Source organism: Cydia splendana, chromosome 3, assembly GCF_910591565.1.
Source record: "Cydia splendana chromosome 3, ilCydSple1.2, whole genome shotgun sequence".
NCBI classification, from domain to species: domain Eukaryota; kingdom Metazoa; phylum Arthropoda; class Insecta; order Lepidoptera; family Tortricidae; genus Cydia; species Cydia splendana.
The window spans coordinates 25,947,155-25,961,987 of NC_085962.1; positions in this window are offsets into that span (position 1 = coordinate 25,947,155).

A 14,833-nucleotide genomic window follows, 5' to 3' on the forward strand; every position below is an offset into this window, starting at 1 on the left:
ATATCGCTTGGGGTTTAGCTTTTAATCCTATCTCTTCATTGACGACTTTCCACATTTCTTTCGAAGTATTATTACTTTGCGCCAATCTCTTTTCAATAAATGACTGACGAGCTCGAAGCGTCTCTGATTTGAAAAGTTGGGTGTAGTGATCAATGCACTCAGATATTATCTGGTTATCTGGATATTGCCGTCGTATCTCATGAAGATCCCTGTGTTTTTGCATGTATTCATACAACTCGTCGGTTGCCCACGGAACGGATGATTTCTTTTTTACTCGCATCTGTTTATAAGGAAAATGTAAATTTATGTGATAAGTTAATATATTAAATAATTTGTCAAATTTGCAGTCAATGTCAATATTAAATATTGTCATAAATATATTATAGCAACATCCATAGACTACGAAAACCACTTAGCGTTGCTTGTTAGTCTCCATAGGCTACGGTGGCCAACATCGAGAAAACAACTGTATAAAAATTGAATTTAGCAAGTACCAGGGCCTCATGAGTTACGACTTACGAGAAGGTGTCGTTGACCAGCCCGCCCGGCCGCGGCGGCCGGGGCGCGTACCAGTAGGAAGGTATCGCGGCTGCTCGCGTATCTTAGCTGTATACTTTTGGTTTGGTTTGTTTGTATGATTCTACTAGTTTAAAGTATTATTTTTGTTGTCTCGTAGAAAAAGTATTGTATATGTATACAATAGTGATATAATCAAGCTTTTCAATCTCGTACCTCACTTAGGCAACTCAGCAAGCTTCGTTGCCTATACACTGTACTCGACTGAAAAGCTCTCTATTATTGTGCGAGACAATTTAAAAGGGCCCTGGTTCTGACCGTGTCTCCACATTAAAACAACTCACTGCAACTTGTATTAAAATAAATTTATTTCAGCTCCACCAAAACTTACATTTTTATATCATGACAACTCAATCTCTTCTCCTTGTTTCTATTCCATTGTTTCCTATCATAGACAAGAGTACAGTAAAAAAACCTAAAGAGTTTTAATATAAATATAACTTGTGTTCGGTTATGAACATGTTGGGGGCCTAGCCAAAAAACAACACTTACAATGTTAAAAATCAACAAAAATTAAACCTTAACTAACCTCAGCATTATCGCTAAATTATAAACAAATGAATAAAACAGTTTACCTAACTGTAATCTATTGGTAAGGGACACACCTTGGTAACACTCGTTTTAACAATGGAACCTTTTGCTGTTTTTACATGCAAGGCTCGAACCTTACCATCTTTACCAGGTTTAACATCAACAATTCGACCTACTGGCCAACACAACGGAGAGGTATTATCTTCCCTCAACAAAACTAAAGTGCCTATTTCTAGGTTGGGAGACTCATTTCTCCACTTTGGCCTACTCTGCAGCATAACCAAGTATTGCTTATGCCATTGCCGCCAAAAATGTTGCTGCAATTGAACACATTGTTTCCAAAAACTTAATCTACCTATATTTACATCTGTAATATCCGTTTCTGGATAAGAAGTCAGTGAACTACCAGTGAGAAAATGTCCAGGAGTTAAATAGGTCATATCACTAGGATCCCTAGACATAGGGGTCAACGGCCTAGAATTCAAAATGGCTTCGAATTGAACCAAAATCGTGTACATTTGCTCATAGGTAAACACCGTGTTACCAATTACACGTTTCATGTGATATTTAACACTTTTAATACCAGCTTCCCACAAACCACCAAACACTGGGGAATAAGAAGGAATGAAATGAAAGGATATTCTTTCAGAACTAGAAAAGTCAACCACAGCTGATTGGTGATTAGCGGAATTTTGAAGGTCATACAATTCCTTAAGAACATTTTCCGCGCCCTTATAATAGGCTGCATTGTCACAATATATTTTAGTAGGTTTGTTTCTACGAGATATAAATCTTTTAAGACAACCTAAAAAAGTATCAGTTGTCATATCAGATGCCAATTCAATGTGAATGGCTTTTGTAACAAAGCATACAAAAATCACAACATAAGCCTTTGTGATCACAGGTTTCCTAATTCTAGTCTGCTTTACATAAAAAGGACCGGCATAGTCCGTGCCCACTATTTGAAATGGACGAGTCATATTTACACGATCAAGTGGTAGAGAACCCATTAATTGAGTAGCATTTTTTGCCTTAAGTCGAAAACATTTTATACATTTATACAAAACGGACTTTAGTTCTCTGTTGGCATTCAAAATCCAATATTTTTCATTTAAGGTACTCAATAACAAAGTAGCACCAGCATGTTTTAACCTCAAGTGTTCATTATGAATTATTATTTTTGTGACATGAGAACCTTTGGGCAATATAATCGGGTGCTTTTGGTCATAGGAAAATCCTGCATTTTGCAATCTACCACCTACACGTAACAATCCCTCAGAATCAAGAAAAGGATGCAAACTGTTTAAGCCAGACTTTAATGGCAACTTATTATTTAAGTCTTCAATATCATTACAAAAGAACTTTCTTTGCTCACATTTAATTATCATGCGCAACGCAGAGTCTAATTCTTGGGGAGATAAATATCCCTGACGTTTGTTAATATTTACATTTTTGCAGTTAAATACAAATCTAAGGAGATAACCTACAATCCTTGTCAATTTGTTTATATTTGAATATTTATGTATTAAAGCATCCATCGAGCTAGAACTTACATCTACACAAGTATGACAGGTTTCAGTTGTAGGTTTTAGCTCTGGTACATCAGATTTTAAAATGTCATGTTCTACAGGTTTATGATGGTAAAAACTTTGGCCCATGCCACCAAATGTCACATTTTTCCAATAATTGGGGCTCTACACCACGAGATAATATATCTGCGGCATTATCATGCGTATTTACATAATGCCATTCAAAGTCGGAGGATAGCTTATTAATCTTATCAACTCTGTTACCTACATACACGTTAAGTTTTACTGGTAATGTTTTTAACCAAGCTAGTAAAATCATGGAGTCACTATAAAGGTGAGCGCTCACTGAGTATTTTAAGGACAGAGCATTGTACACCTTCCGAACTAGAATAGCAAGTAACAGGGCAGCATTCAGTTCCAATTTTGGGATGGTCAAGGATTTAGCCTTAGGATTGATGCGCGTCTTCGAGCACAAAAGATTCACCGAAACCTTGTTGTCAGCATCAATGACACGTAAGTACAAACAACATCCATGAGCAGCATTAGAAGCATCAGAAAATCCCACTAATTCTAAGGATTGCGCTCCTTGAATATTGATATTCCTAGCGATCGAGATGCTGGACATTTGAACTAAGCTATTGGCAAAGTCAACCCATTTTTTGTTAAGACCTTGAGGTAAAACCTCATCCCATTTCAACGATTCAAACCAAACCTGTTGCATTAATATCTTTGCCTGCACTAACACAGGGCCACATAATCCTAAAGGATCAAAAAATTTACTTATAAAGCTAAGCATCTGACGCTTCGTGTACTTTTCTTGAACCTCTTTAACAGGACACTTCATGTCGAGAGTATCAGTAATGACGTCATATGTCAATCCAAGAGTTTTAACATATTCATTATTTTTATCAAAGCTCCTACTATCGAGTTGATGCAATTCAACCGGTATGTCGCTTAAAATGTCTTGGTTATTAGAACACCATTTGTGTAGAGACAGACTAGCCAACTTCATTAGCCCTATCAACTCCTTTTTCATCTGCGCAAGCTCATTCAAATCATTAGAACCACACTGAATATCATCTACATAACACGTGTGCTTCAACACGAACGAAGCCAAGGGATATTGACTTTCATACCTTTGGGCTAATTCTAACAAATACCTACATGCTAAGAACGCAGAATTCTTTAAACCATATGTAACTGTCTGCAACTGTACACATTTGACTGACTCGTCAGGAGAATCGCGCCACAAGATATTTTGCAAACAACGATACTTATCCTCAATCAAAATTTGGCGATACATAGCCTTTATATCACACAATAATACATACTTGAAAGTTCTGAACAAAATCAGAATTTCAAAGAGATCCTTTTGAACCACCGGACCATTTAACAAAATGTCATTTAAACATATACCATTTTTTGTGACAGCACCAGCGTCAAAAACAGCCCTAACTGGTGTCGTTTTACTGGAACTAATCACAGGGTGGTGGGGCAGAAACATGACATTACCTGCACTTAAGTCATAATTAGACATGTCAAAATATTTAGCATGACCTTGGTCAATGTAATCCTGTATGAATTTTTTATACTTTTTACCCAACTCCAGATCGCGTGAAAACCGCTTTTCTAAATTGAAAAGTCGTTGCAAGGCGCTACTAAAAGAATCACCTAAGTCTAACTTGTCCAACTCAACCTTCACCGGCATGGCTACAGTGAACTTGTCATTTTCTAATTTAACTGACTCCTGAAAAATCTGTTCCGCCTGCTCAACCTCTGTACCGGTTTCCCTAATGATATCCGGAACCTTTTCACAATCCCAAAATTTGGACATTATATCAACAATGTCTTCAGAAGGTTGACAATCGTTTGACAGCAAGCAAACCTCACTTTGTTTAACACATGGGAAAGGTGGTTGCAAATCATCCCTAGCTACATTAAAATCAACAGGATTACCTTTAGATGTAACACAATAGTTACTTATAGACTTCTTGCCAGCAGGGAAGGGCAGCGCCCCGCCTACAATATGACCGAACCTCGTCTTCACCAAATATGGACCCACAGGTGTCAGCTGCCGGCACACATACTGGAACGCCTGGAAAAAGACGTCGGCACCTAATAATAGTGAATTCTCATTTGATTCATTGAACTTCTCATCAGCCAACTGGGCATAGGATGGAATATCAAACTGAGACGTGTCAAATGTTTGCTGCGGAAGGGCACAAGTAATCTTCCTTGTCACACAGCATGACACATCAACTTTAAAATCACCCACGGTAGAGTAAATAACTAAATCAGCCTTTTGCGCAATATTATTGTCTCTTTCACACACACCAGTCACTACCTCATCAGTATCATATGTAGAAATACCTACTTCCTCAATCAGTTCTTCAGTGGCAAAATGTATCTGCGAGCAAGAGTCTAGAAGTGCTCTAGCATGAGTAAAGGTACCATCCTTTTTCTTCAACTTCACAATTATAGACGGAAGCAATACACTTGCATTCCGAGGTCTAGCAGACAAACTCACATTTATGGATGAGTCGGTAGGAAAGCAACCATCATTTGATTTGCTTTTATTATTTACATTCTGAGAGGGTTCATCAGCCAAGGAAACATTAGCTACCTTACCTTTGTTTGGCGAATGCAACAGAGTGTTGTGTAATTCATGACAAGTTGCACATTTCAATCTCATTAAACATCTACCTCGATGACCATTGAGACACAATTTACACAAATTGTTTGTATCAACAAACTCACATCGCTCCTTGTAAGGGAGCAACTTAAACTTGGCGCATTCATATATTTTATGAGAATCTTGGCAATACTTACATGAGACTCCAGTGGCAGCCGCTGCACTCACAACAGATTTCACCGGCTTCTTCGGCTCTTCCGTCATTGTGGCTTCCAACGCAATTGCTCTTTTTTCTAGGAAAGTAAGCAATTCACACAAGTTAGGAACCTCTTTCATATCACGCTCAAGATGAAATCCACGATAAGTGTAGGAATCAATCTTCCTAGACAAAATATTGACCAATATAGTATCCCAGAACTCAACTTTTTCATTCAAGTTTTTTAATGCTGCAAGATGCATATTTACAGTTGACACTATGGAACGCAGCCCAGAAGCTGTACATTTTGTCAAAACTGGCATGTCAATGATACTATTGACATGAAAATTTATAATTTTTGGAATGTTGTTGTACCTATCGTCAATGAGTTTTAAGGCTACCTCATAATTTCCATTTGTAAGCATTAAATGCTTTATCAAATCTAAAGCTCCTCCTGCCAAAAACGACCGTAAATAGTACAGTTTTTCGCAGGAGCTCAATTTTGCATCCATATCAATGACAGCTTTGAACATATTTATAAATGGGTGATAGTCCATCACACTCTGGCCATCAAAAGTTTTAATATTAATACAAGGAAGTTTTTTAAATTTACCTGCTTCTAGTCCGGAAGATGTCGATGCAGCAGTCTGTGCCGCAGGTGATACTGCAGGATGTAATCGCGTATTTAACGTGGCGATACACAAATCGCATTTAGATTCGTACAATTCATACGACTCACCATCCTCAGGCTCAATAGCAAGGATTGCTCTATTGTACGCTTCGTAATCATTAAATGCTTTAATCACCCTTTCTTTTTTTTGAGCAAGCACTTCAAGTGTCGCTGTCGCGAATTCGTTTGAGGTACAAAATGTTTCTAACCTACTAATCGCCCCTTTTACATATCCCCGATTGACCTTTAATTCCTTTAACTGAGCCATTTTGAACCTAAATAAGTTTGCGAACTTGTGCAGAACACTTGTATGACAATCTTCCAGCTTTCTATTGTTATACTAACTATTAACTATATTAAATAAACAAGATTTACGTCCACCACAACACAACAAACAACACAAGGCGCCGGTGACCGGTGACAGTTCTGCGGTCGTTGACCCGTCGCGTTCGGATACTAGCAGGTGCTAGCAGCTCGTCCGAAGACTGTTCGCCGCAGGTCGCCTCACCGCGACGGAAACTATTAGAAACTATACACCAACACAGAAACCGCCTGATGTCGCCGCACGAACTGGCTCTGTAGAAAATCACGACGTTCCGAACAGACAAAATGCTCGTTCTTGTCTTGTTTAAGAATGAAGTCGTTCTCTTGAGAAGAAGAACAGCTACTAAACATTCATCATCGTTGATGTAGCTCTTGACTTCCAACTTTTCATCTTTATTTGCAAAATGCAATCTTCTTAAAACAGCTTGAAGGACCAATTTTATGTGCGAGACAATTTAAAAGGGCCCTGGTTCTGACCGTGTCTCCACATTAAAACAACTCACTGCAACTTGTATTAAAATAAATTTATTTCAGCTCCACCAAAACTTACATTTTTATATCATGACAACTCAATCTCTTCTCCTTGTTTCTATTCCATTGTTTCCTATCATAGACAAGAGTACAGTAAAAAAACCTAAAGAGTTTTAATATAAATATAACTTGTGTTCGGTTATGAACAATTATATCACGATTGTATAAAATACTATTACATAACCCCATAAAATGTGCATTATTTAAGATGTTAGGTACATTATTTGGGAGACATAATTCCTACAATTGAGGGTTTCGATCAGTACCGACTTCCCCTCCATGTGGCAAAGTCGTGGGACGCCCAGTATTTTCCTCTATCAGCATCGTCATATCACATTTGTATTACAGAAACCACAGGAAAAGTGCGTCAGTTCGGGATATATAATCTATACCCGTTACAATTTGAATGTCTACAGGCTGTTTGAACAAACATAATGAATATTTCTATAAACATTACTGTTTTGCCTTTACTATTGCTGTGTTTATATTATAGCGGGGCTTGTGAGTATAATATTTTAATTTCTATTTTATGCGTTGCGATTTTAAATTTATGCACTGTTGTATATGTATGCAACTACCTATGCATGTGTGTTGTGGTTGATTTAGACAGCGCGCGAACTCGCATGCGATTTCAGTTACATTGCGGACTGTTGGTTACGTCCAATTCAATCGATCGATTAAAACCCGCAATATAACGAAACTCGCATGCGAGTTCTCGCATCGTCTATAATAGTCTATATGAGCCCTAAAGCAGTGTGCTATAAACCAACAACGCTTGTGTCACTCGTCTCCTCGGCCCTATACTTATCATGCACATTCGGTGCGGCCGCGCGAAGCCCAAACTTATTGCCAGTGCTTTACGATACAGGGTTATTTTTGAGCAGTTAGCCATATTGTAATATACGTTGCGAAAAGTCCCGAAATAAAATTTACAAATACAAGAAATCCAAATATAAATGCATATATTTCATTACTTTGTAAAACTTGGGATTGGGGTCCTGAAGTACGTATTTATAATATTTTATTTTTAAAGATATGTCGGGAATCGTGGGCGTAATACATACAATCAATCGGCAGCACATCAGAACCTTCAATCGTGGATGACGAGGGCCTTCAATGAAATACGATGTTCAACTCACAATCTTTACTGCACAAGACTCATTACAAATCACAGCACGCGATACGTTTATTATCTTAAGCAAACCAGTGGATTAGACCCAGGAACCGCCACAGACACAGACGTCATGTTCTCCCGTTAGTTCGCACCGTGCTCTCCTGAAGAATGATTGACAGCATAACTTCAATTGTTCTCGACTTCAATTGTTTTGACAGCGCAACACATTCATAAAAGGATAATAAAAGCACACGGAATTATAATAAGCTTCTAAAAATTAAAAATGTGTCAGTTTTTACAGAATTTTTATCACTGCTTTTGTTTGAAGCCACCGTGTGCGAAAAAAAGGGCACAAAACTGACGCAAAATACCTAAAGTAGTAAGATAAAGCAAAAACGCTTTACATACCACTTTTACCCTAGTAAAACATGCTAATCTCCTCAAATAATGCATTAGAATCTATGGCGGCGCGGCGGCGCGAGTTAAATAGTTTGATATAGTGATAGCGGTACAGCCTGAAATTCGGGAATCAGCTGCAAATGGTGTTAAAGGTATGGAAATCGGTATGATTAATCTTTAGGCCATTTGAATCAATTTGACCCGTAGCACCAAAAAAAAAAAACAAACGGAAAGGAGTTATGACGTCATCTTTTTTTTGTATGAAAAATAAAAACAATTTTTTGTTCAGAAACCTATCGTGTGTGGTATTAAATGAAAGGGCATTTTTAGCCGGTTCTAAAAATATATCACATTATTATATTTCCGTCACTTTCATTCAATTAAAATAAAAATAATTTTAAAAACATACCAAGTTTGGGCTCCGCCAGATACGAAACCGATGAATTATTTTTTGTAAAATATACCTCAAGTAATACCCAATATCCTCATATCTAACTCCAAGAAATTAATTTTGAAAATATTTAGTTTTAGTATTTTTTTTATTTTTTTATTATTACAAATTGTGATCTATCAATCTATCAATGAAACGGCTTCTTAGCCTAGTCGATAGTGACCCTGCCTATGAAACAGGAGGTCCCAGGTTCGAATCCTGGTAAGGGCATTTATTTGTGTGTTCATCATCATCATCACACAAATAAATGCCCATATACACATATATACAAGCCCTGGTAATTTCGACAGAAACCAGTTGAGATTTTGGACAAAATCTCTATAATTTAGATTCTGGTTACTTCAGATTACCTATAGTTCGGTTTCTGAATGAGACGGTTTATAGTTTTTTCATTATAGTATCAAATCAGATGACCATTAAGTTTGATACGAAAAAATGAGATTTCTCATTTGGTCAGATTTTAATAGAGTTGATTTTGAAATATGTCAAATTATGACATAAATTTATCCTAAAACATGCCGTATCTTAGTAGGACAGTTTCTGTATGCGTTATATTCTAAAAAGGCCATGTATAATCGGTAAGTAAAAAATAGGTTGCAATTATATTTGAATGACTCATTTAAAACTAGATATTGAAGATATTGGCCACTTGAATATAAAACATGATACGATAACACTATAATAAAGTAAGTAATACTCTTAATGACAAATGTCACATGACTGTCGTTCATTGTGAAAATTCTCTAAAATGGAAATGGAAAACTTAAAAATTATAAAAACTCCTAAAGATCGTCCCATTATACTTTTAAATGGACATAAATATTGTTGCCAGCTCAAAAACAAATTAGGTACAATAAACTTTAGATGTAGTAACAGAAGTATGTGCAGTGCGTCTTTAACTATGAATCCGACAATGACCGCCGTTAATAGAATTAGTGAACATACATGCTTACCTGATTTCGAAAGAAATTCAATTGAATGGGCGATGTTCCGCTGCAAGGAGAAGGTGGCAGAGTCGTTCGAACCAATTCAGCCTATATTCGAAGAATCATTGCAAGAACTCGAAGACCTGCATCACTCAATATTACTGCCTACCTTTTCCTCGAAAAAAGACTCGTTGTACGCGTGGAAGAAAAGAGCTTTAGGAACGAACGCGTTACAATTTAATAGTCCAAAGGATGTGACAGTACCAAAAATCGTAAGCGATAATTTTTTGATTTGCGAGCAAGGTGAAGGTGATGATAAAATATTTATTTTTGGTTCCGATTTGGCGAAAAAAGTTTCAAAACAAAATACCAGGTTCCTCGGGGATGGTACTTTCAAAGTTACACCGAAACCATTTTGCCAACTCTACACAATACATGCTATGTTGAATTACGAGTCCGACAGTTGCCGCACCATCGTTCCCGTCATCTACGCTCTCCTGCCGAACAAAGAGGAACAGACGTACGTCAGATTATTTGACACATGCAAGACCATACTAGATATAGATATCGAACATTTCAAGGCCGATTTTGAGTTGGGAGCTTTGAATGCCGTGTCCAAAGTATACCCAACCGTAACTATAACGGGATGCTACTTTCATTTTATGAAAGCGATTTGGAAAAAATCCAGAGATATAGATATCTGCAAGGATGATGGAATCAAATTCGTCAGTCTACTGACATATGTACCATTACTGCCGATTGAATACATGATAAATGCATGGGCTACTCTCATCGAAAAATTTCTGCATGTGCCAAACATAGAGAAATATCGTAAATATTTCGAAAAATATTGGTTTTCATTAATCACCCCTGAAGTGTTTAACTACTCGGAAGAAAAGTATCGCACAACAAATCACCTGGAAGGATGGCATAACAGGCTGAACAAAAAACTCTGTAAACAATCGAATATATTCAAGTTTTTGTTTACCTTAAAAAAGGAGGCAAGACATCACGACGTAACCATGAAACAAGCATATATTCACCGAGAAACTAAAAAATCAAGGAGAGTCGACCTTAAATATGATCGGCACGTGAGGAATTTGATTAAAGACGTGAAAAAGAAAACTCTCAGCATAATGGATTTTCTAAAAAAGGCGTCTTACTTAAACTTCGAAAGACATACCAAGAGTAATCTATTTGACAACGACAATGGCCCTGAGTCTAGCAGTTCTAGTTCCGATTGTGATTCTTCAAGTAGTTCCGATAACGAAATATTCTAAACCACTGCTACTAGTGATTAAGAATAACCCTAGTGAGATATTTTATTTGTTTTAAAAGTTAAAAGAACCTAATTTAAAAATAAAAAACGTAATTTAGTTGAGTTTGATTTTTTTTATTTCATTGTAAGCGGAAACAGTTGTTTTCTTATTAATAAACAATATTTCAATATACCTACACATTTTTTTCTTACTGACTGTACTTTCACTTTACTTACCCGTAAATCGATTGACAAATTATTTATCCTACTAGCAATACAACCTATATGGAACCCAATTCATCCAAAATCTGTCGTACTCACAATTAGACAAAACTGATATTCGGGCTTTGTAGTAATCTGACGTACTCAGAATTTGATTTTATCGGAATCTCAATTACACAGATTTTGGATTATAAAGAATTTGATGTTTTAAGAACTTGATTAAATTAAAAAATGACGTAGCTAGATTCATACTTACTAAGAACTGTAAATAATGAGAAACTGGCAATGTTAGAGTCAGACTTATCCAGATTTTGTCCAAAATCTCAACTAGTTTATGTCGAAACTGACACCTACCGCCCAAATCCTTACGAGAATAGATATAGTAACCTTTTCTAAAATATGTTTTTCCCATAGGTAAGTACATCAGAAAGTACCCAACTAAGATAGTAATTAGCAATAGGAACTCGAGATTGTAAATCTGCCGTCATACGTTATACCTACGTTCTATGTGTTCTATAAACTATTTAACTCGCGCCGCCGCGCCGCCATAGATTCTAATGCATTATTTGATGAGATTAGCATGTTTTACTAGGGTAAAAGTGGTATGTAAAGAACCGTTTTTGCTTTATCTTACTACTTCAGGTATTTTGCGTCAGTTTTGTGCCCTTTTTGTCGCACACGGTGGCTTCAAACAAAAGCAGTGATAAAAATTCTGTAAAAACTGTAACATTTTTAGCTTTTAGAAGCTTATCTTAATTCCGCGTGCTTTATTTTACTCATATTTCATTAAAATAAAATAAGATTTATCAAATGACACCAATTTTACCGAAATAGGTTAATGGGCTGATGAGTCATTACTAAATGAACACTGAAAATAGGGGTCCTTTTAGCTCCGAATGCGTCGTTTCTAGCGTAGAATCAGCTCTATCTATGTCAGCGGCACATGTAATTCCGAGTAATGGCTACTTTCCTCTATACATTATCTATACGTTATGGAGATATAAGCCTCCGCGCCATAACACTGTTCGTTAAGGTGGGATCAGACGGTTCACTCGGATGAATGTTCACTTGAGTGAATGTTTCATTTTCCTTTCATTCCACGTTCACATGGCTGCTGAAAATAATATTCATTTTTTCTTTTCTTTCACTATGGCGTCGAATGAAGTTGTGCGTCTTGGTATAAGTTTAATTTGTGATCAAACATTTAATAAAGATATTTAATTACACAAACGGGTCTACCGCGATATAATTTCATTGTTTTTACCTTTAATTCCGACGTTTCAGCTGAGTTGCACCAGCTGTGGTCACGGAAAGACTGACGTCCCAACAAATGTCAACGGAGATATTAATAAAACACCACTAAACTACCCGAAATTAGTTTATAAAAATGTTCGGGGTAGACAAAGAAATTGCAGCTACCCGTTAAAGTTTAATGTTTATTGTCCACGGCACGACACGCAACACTCACAGTATCCGTACACTGGTCCGAAGATATATCCGCTGGTTTCAACATTTGAATCACTGGTCCCCAAGTAGACGATAATTTGTACCCGTCCTCACGATTGAAATTTTTAGGGTGTTTTTAAATTTCAATCGCCTCTCTCACGATCCGCGGATAATAGTGTCGCTCGTTGGAGAGGACTTTGGGTTTATGTAGCTCAATCCAGTGATTCGTTCCTGTTGTCAGCAAGTGCTCAGCTATTGCGGATTTGTTTACATGGCGATTTTTAACAGCTGCTATGTGTTCCTTCACCCTCTCTTGAACGCTGCGCTTAGTTTGGCCAATGTACGCACTTCCACAACTGCATTCTATCTTGTAGACACCCGGTTTCTGATACGGAATGACATCCTTTGGGCTGCGTAAAAGACTTGCTACTTTAGATAACGGCGTGTATACAGTCTTAATGGAGAATTTCTTCAGTACTGATCCAACTTTGTCCGTTATCCCTTTCACATACGGCAAAAAGGCTGGTTGCCTACTAACCTCCGGATGTCTTTCTTTTTTCCTAGTCGTGCGTGGGATTTTCTGCAAGTACCCATTTTTCTTTAGCACTTCCTGAACATGGGCTAACTCATTATCAATGTGTTCCGCGTCACATAAGTCTCGTGCTCTGTTAACCAGAGATGTGACCACGGATTGTAGATGCCTCGGATGATGGTGGGAAGATGCTTGTAGGTACCTGTCAGTGTGTGTGGGCTTCCTGTACACGGAGTGTGCCAGGGTTCCATCTGGTTTCACTCTTAACTTTACATCCAGAAAGGGTAAGGATCTATCGCACTCCATCTCAAATGTAAACTTTACCTTTGGGTGGATGGAGTTTAAATGGCCGACGAAATGCTCCACTGTGTCGGCGTTGCCCTTTAAAATGCAGAACACGTCATCTACATATCTCTTCCACATTGTAATTACAGACGGTCCGGAACGTAATGCCAACTCTTCAAAGTGTTCCATCCATATGTTGGCAATTACGGGGGCAACTGGACTGCCCATCGCCACTCCATCCACTTGCAGATAAAACTGCCCTTGGTAGAGGAAATAGTTTCCCTCTAGACAGTGCTCCAACAAAGTGACATACTCTTCTGGAAGTTCGTTATCTATAAGCTTCGTTTTGACAATGCCCAGACACTCTTTTAATGGAACATTGGTGAACAACGACTCCACATCGAAGCTCACCATTATCTCATCCGGTTCCAATTTCCTGGTCTTAACAATGTCAACAAAATGACGAGAGTCCTTTACGTAGGACGAAGTCTTCCCCACTAGCTTTTGCAGAAGCTAGTGGGGAAGACTTCGTCCCCGGATGTTGGAACCGGATGAGAGAATGGTGAGCTTCGATGTGGAGTCGTTGTTCACCAATGTTCCATTAAAAGAGTGTCTGGGCATTGTCAAAACGAAGCTTATAGATAACGAACTTCCAGAAGAGTATGTCACTTTGTTGGAGCACTGTCTAGAGGGAAACTATTTCCTCTACCAAGGGCAGTTTTATCTGCAAGTGGATGGAGTGGCGATGGGCAGTCCAGTTGCCCCCGTAATTGCCAACATATGGATGGAACACTTTGAAGAGTTGGCATTACGTTCCGGACCGTCTGTAATTACAATGTGGAAGAGATATGTAGATGACGTGTTCTGCATTTTAAAGGGCAACGCCGACACAGTGGAGCATTTCGTCGGCCATTTAAACTCCATCCACCCAAAGGTAAAGTTTACATTTGAGATGGAGTGCGATAGATCCTTACCCTTTCTGGATGTAAAGTTAAGAGTGAAACCAGATGGAACCCTGGCACACTCCGTGTACAGGAAGCCCACACACACTGACAGGTACCTACAAGCATCTTCCCACCATCATCCGAGGCATCTACAATCCGTGGTCACATCTCTGGTTAACAGAGCACGAGACTTATGTGACGCGGAACACATTGATAATGAGTTAGCCCATGTTCAGGAAGTGCTAAAGAAAAATGGGTACTTGCAGA